At 41.7% G+C, this 5,954-nt stretch overlaps 1 pseudogene; it reads right to left on the bottom strand.

The window, feature by feature from the left end:
* Nucleotides 1–5,064: 5,064 nt before the first annotated feature.
* On the bottom strand, nucleotides 5,065–5,920 carry Npm1-ps4 (nucleophosmin 1, pseudogene 4; annotated as a pseudogene).
* Between the last annotated feature and the right edge of the window lie 34 nt (nucleotides 5,921–5,954).

Below are 5,954 nucleotides of genomic sequence, written 5' to 3'. Positions count from 1 at the left end.
GCATGGTGAAGCAATGTTACAACATTCCAGGAGGGCTGCCAAAGCTCCTGGTACTGTTTAGTCCATTGCCCTTAGAGAGCTTCCAATAAAGCCTGATTTCTTCCAAAACATTAAAGAAAACAAAGAGTCAGAGGATGAGGACGATCACTGTGATGTGCTGTGGAGAAAAGACAAGTGCATTCATGAATTCAGAGCTGTGCTGGTTGCCTGCACAAGACCTGTGAAATGGAAGGGAGCCATGTTGGGGTAGTTATGGAGGGAGTTATGTGGATATGACAAAAATGCATTACATGTTAATTAACTTATTTGTATATACATTATATACACATATGTGCATTATATATTATATGTATATATGTATTTTGATCATATATACATGAAATGTTCAAAGAATCAATGAATAATACTTAAAAGCTAAAACAAGAAAACAGCAAAAGAATCAAAGCACCCCATGAAAGCATCACATGACACAAGACTATGACACAAGCAGAGAGAGTAATATATACAGGCTCTGAAGTAAGAAGACTTCCCAAGGCAAAAAACATTAAAGGGGGGCCCATATGGTTGTTGTATGTTTATGTAAGGACCCAGGTCAGAGGAAGGAGAAGCTGGGTCAGATCACAAGACTTTGTGTATTATAGCAGGTAATCTTCCTCCAAGGGCATGATTAGTTGGGTTTATTCAATTTATGTATTTAACAGTATTCTGCCATCTGTGCCATTGAGAGAGAGAGAGAGAGAGAGAGAGAGAGAGAGAGAGAGAGAGAGAGAGAGAGAGAGAGAGAGATTGGGCAGTGAAGTTTGTCAGGGACTTTGCTCTCAAAGACCAGAGATAGTATGCTAACGTACAAATTCAGGAGCTCTTCAGAGGTAGAATTAATGAGGGAACGAGGCTAGACTCCTCCTTTTTCCTATGCCGGGTTGTTTGATGATTCACCCAAAGAGTTTCCTCTCTGGCAAAGTTACGTTGAAATGATAGAGCATCTCTAGGGTTCTTTCTCTGAGCAGCCTATGCTAGATGTCTACAAGCTAGCACATCACAATTCTGACGTCATAGCTACATTCTGCAAGACTGTGACAATTTACAGTATGGAGGCTGTGTCTTGCCTGATTTTTGTACCTTCAAAGCAGCCCAGAGCTCAGGAATCTCATGTGCCAGTGAAGTGTGCCCTCTGGCTTCTTGGAGGGCTCTTCAAAGCCAAGTAACCACCAAGAGGGAGAACATCTAAGGGCTCACAATTGATATTGAAAGGACCTTGGAAGAGCTAGCATATGCCAAGGATACTTGTATCTGTTAGAATTGACTAAGAAATATCAGACAGGAAGCCAAATTGATCTTTCCAAGCCAATTCAGGAGAAGTTCTTGACCAAGGGTGGACTCTCTCAAAAACACTTCAAGTTCATTTTGAGACCTGCTGGGACAATTGCAGGTCAGAAATGATTGCCACACACAGTTTGTCAGACACTGTCATTTTTGACAAGGAGTTTACATTTATCAGTGTGTGTCTAGGAACTGCTGGAGAGCAGTCATAACCAAGCTGTCACTGCTGCCTTCCATGTCATTCAAGGAAATTCATTTTAATTCAGCTCCATAATGATTAAGTGCCCAACATGCACCATGAACTGGACCTGGCTGGAAGAGTAGGGATGGAGATGAGAGTATTTCTAAACTCTCACCATCCTGTAATAGAGACCGCTAAATGTATATCTATAACTAGGGACATGTATATTATAACATGTATACATATATCCAACAATTATATCTATGTGCCTGGTAGGAGAAACATGTAGAATGTTTTATTTATTATTCTGGGAAGAGAAAGGGAACATATAAATTGGACAAATGGGAGCTTGAGTCTGCCCTGTGTGTCACCAATCTCTCTGTCAAATTCCATGGTTAAGAGATGCCTGAAGTGTAGGGACAGGGGCTCCAGACTTTCACTATCTGGGCTCAGGTCAGTTACTTTGTCAGGACACGTACAGTCTCTGCAAAACCACTTAAGTCTCTATCTCAGTTTATTTAACTGTAAAGTGGGACAATGATAGGATATTCCTTCTAGTGTTGGCTTGAGAAGTAAACCAGCATGTTTGAACAGGAAAAGGTCATTCTAGGCAGAAAAGACAGTACCAGCAAACTCAAAAGATCTGTGCAGACTCAAGAAAGAGCAAGCCTCCAGGGTGGCAGAATGTGGGGTGCATTTGAAAAGGGCATTGGAAACGTGGTTTGTGGCTCAGTTGTTGAAGGACGTTGAAGACCTGGTAAAACAAAAGAAAACAAAAACGGACTCCATGCTGTTGACAGTGAGAAGTAACAAGAATTCTTCCAGTGAGAATAGAAAGGTTACACACAAAGGTGGGAGGCAAGGAGAGGCAGAAAAATCCAAGCAGGCAGTTATAGAGGAACCTGGGAGAAGTGATTTACAATATGGATCAGCAAGACTGCACCGAACAATACTAGCCAACTGAGCTCAAGCTTCCCTGTCTGTTAGGTCCTGACACTTCTCTTCCCTTGTTCAATATTCCAAGAATTCCTCAGGTCTTTAGGTATTCCCAGTGTGCCAGGAAATGCTGGCTCCACATCTAAACTCACTTTGGGGATGTTTCAATTTTATCTTCTGAAAGCCGTTGACATCTTTAATTCTCTACCCCTGCAGCTTAGTAGGAAATCATAATTAAAAACACAGGAGTTTATCAATGTTCTAATGATGGACAGTTTAGGAGATCAATAAGTGAGCAGAGACTTTGTGGAAACCAAGGATGGGCTAGGGACAGGCTCTTCTCCTCATCAGGCAGCCTTGTCAAAGAATTCTCTTCCCTAGGCTAGGCAGAAAGCAGCCCGGGTAAGAGCAAGGCAATGGAATCTGTATTTGGGGGACTATTAAAATGCTGCTCTTACACAATACAGATTGGAGGTGGGAAAATGTAATTCCTTCTGGAGATACAAAGAACAAATCCATACAACGTGCTAGCCATGATCCTCAAGTATGACCACGCAAACATGCATGCACAACTCCGTCTTTGCAGTTGCCTTCTTAGCTCCATTTTAAGGGTGAGAAAATTGAGTCCCCAAGAATGCTAGCATCACATCAATAGTAAGGGTGGGGGGGGAACATCAGTAAAAGTAATTAGTGATTAATGAGTACTTGAGTGAATATGTGAGGAAGCACACAGAATAAGCAATTGTAAGACACCAGAAGAAATTACACATTTGGCTACAAACAAAATCAGGGGGATGGGAAAAGGGGTCCCCTCATTAACCCAGAGAGTCATCTGAAGAAATTACCCTCAAATGAGACTATGTGGTCAAGAAAGAGTGAAATTTACTCAAGATGACCACAGAATACACTGCTTTGGCAACATCAGCACACGTTTCTGTGGTCAGGACCAAGCCCTTCCATCAGTATCTACTCTTGTCTGTGGCATTTGAAAGACCTGGCGTTTCAACTAGAGAGTTTACTAGGCGAACTCAAGAAATGCTTTGAGTTTCCTAGAGACTGTGACCTTGAGAATAAAAACTGGGTTCTGTGTATCTAGGCAGGGCTGCAAAGCATGTCTGCAGTGGGCTACATGACGGAGTTCTAAAGGCAAAGCACACATACCAGTCATCCTGAGCAGTGCTGGGATATAGACAGGGTAAAAAATAGACAAGAGATGGGTTCAGCTAGGGAAATACCCCTAGCTGAGGACATAAAGACTTCCTGAACAGCAGTCATGAAGACAGTGCAGACTCAGAAAACAGACTAGAAAACAGATTTATAGGACAGTCTTCCCAATGAAACTCAATGGATAAGTGTGATGGTTAACTTTGACTGCCAACATGACAGGAACTAGCATTATCCCAGAGATGAGTCTCTAGGTATGTCCATGAGAGAGTTTCTAAATTATGTTAACTGAGGTGGGAAGACTTACCCTAACTGGGTAGCATCCTTCTCTCAGCTGGGATCCTGGGTTATATATAAAGGAGAAAGCAAGCTGAACACTAGCGCTCATCTCTCACTACTTTCTACTGTGAATGCAATGTGACCAGCTGCCCCACACACTTATTCATGAATGACTGCATCCTCGAACCACGAGCCAACATAAACTTTTCATTGATTAAGTTGCTCTCCTTAGGCATTTTTGTTACAGTAGCAAGAAAAGTAACTAATAGACCATGGCCGTGTCTGACTGGGAAAGCACCCTATAAGGAAGACATAATAATCCAAAATGTGAACCGTAGAATAAATAGAGAGGACAGGAAGTCTTTAAGAGTAAGAGGCAGTGGGTGACGACAAGGAAAACAGTATTTTCAAAACACAAGATCAAGCTAGACAAAATCTCATCATGGAGATTAGAGGTGGCCAAGAAGTCTTACCTAACTCTTGCTGAGGACATAAAGTTGAACTGAGAGCTTAAGGAAAGGGCAAGTCAGTTTTCTTTAACAGTATGACCCCAACCAAAACAGATTTCTACGCCAGGCACAGTGGCACACTCCTTTAATCCCAGCACTGGAGAGGCTGAGGTGGTTGGATTTCTGTGAGTTCGAGGGCATTCTGGTCTACAAGGAGAGTTCAAAGACAGCCAGGAGAAATCCCATTTCAAACAAACAAACAAACAAACAAACAAACAAACAAACCAACCAAAAAACAAAAATCAAGTGATAAGATAAAGTTGGGTGGGTGTGGAGTAAGAGTGGATCTGGGAGAAGGGGGTCAGGGATGTGTATGATCAAAATACAGTGTATGAAATCTCAAAGAATTAATAAAATATGTTTTTATTATTAAAATACTGAGTTTATTTCACATGTATATTTTTGTCTCCCTACCATTTCCGTATCTGACCACCGCTATTACTATGTCCTTTCATAATATTCCATACATACTTAAAACCAAGGAAAGGGTGGAGTTCCATCCTTGAAAACTAAACAGGCATTTTAGACAACACAATCTTGGCAATTGAACCTGGACAACATTTATCAAACTCAGTAGGCAAAGTTCTCACTTTGCACTGTAAAAAGGACAGCCATATATCAATTATTAGAGGAATGAAGTAAGACAGAATATTTCAAACTGTTTACACCATTTTCTTAAAGACACTTCCTCCGTTGCCACAGATCTTGAATAGCCTCCCGGTCAGTCATCTGGAAACAATTCTTCACATAATTAATGAAGTTGGCTTCCACTTTGGGAAGAGAACCTTTTCAATACTTGCTTGCATTTTTGCCTTAATGTCTTCTACAGAACTAGGTCCTTTGGTGTTTTGGGATTTTTTTCCTGCTCTCTGAAGGACTCTTGACCCTTTGATCTTGGTGTTAATGGCTTTATGTCATTTCTATTTTTGTTTGTTTTTTGTGCATTTTTTGGCTGTGGTATTCAGACAAAATCTGTGGTACAGATTTCTCCACTGGAACCTTTTCTTCAGTTTCCTCTTCATCAGAATCATCCTCCTCATCCTCATCCTCATTATCATCTTCTTCATCAGGTTTTACCTTTTTTCTGTGGAACCTTGTTACCACCTCCGGGAGCAGATCTCTCCAGACATGCCTAACAGTTTTACAGCTTCCTCATCCTCATCTTCTTACTCTGCATCTTCCTCTACAGCTACTAGGTGCTGTCCACTAATGCGCACAGGCCCTGAGCCACACTTCAACCTTTAGGCCATAGGTGGTGTAGTTTTGAAGCCCCTCAAGAGAAACTGTTGGTCGTGCAGACATTCTCACAGTAGCCGGTGGTACTTTCATTGGACTGCCTTCATAGTTCGCTGCTTCTGCCTCTACGACGTGTAACTTGTCTTTTGCCCCCACTCCTACACTGACCGTTCTTCATGATGACTGGTACTCATTTCATCATTATCCACTTTGAAGGGATAGTCTTTGTTGGCCTTTAGTTCACAACCGAAAAGGTAGTTCTGAGGTGCATATCCATGTCCATCGAGTCTTCCATGAGGGGGAGGAGTTCACTTCAGTGTGAGAGAAGC

Source organism: Rattus norvegicus, chromosome 8 (genome assembly GCF_021556685.1).
Source record: "Rattus norvegicus strain SHRSP/BbbUtx chromosome 8, alternate assembly SHRSP_T2T, whole genome shotgun sequence".
Lineage (NCBI taxonomy): Eukaryota > Metazoa > Chordata > Mammalia > Rodentia > Muridae > Rattus > Rattus norvegicus.
Note: the sequence above shows the minus strand (reverse complement) of the source record. Positions and strands in the feature narration are given on the sequence as shown.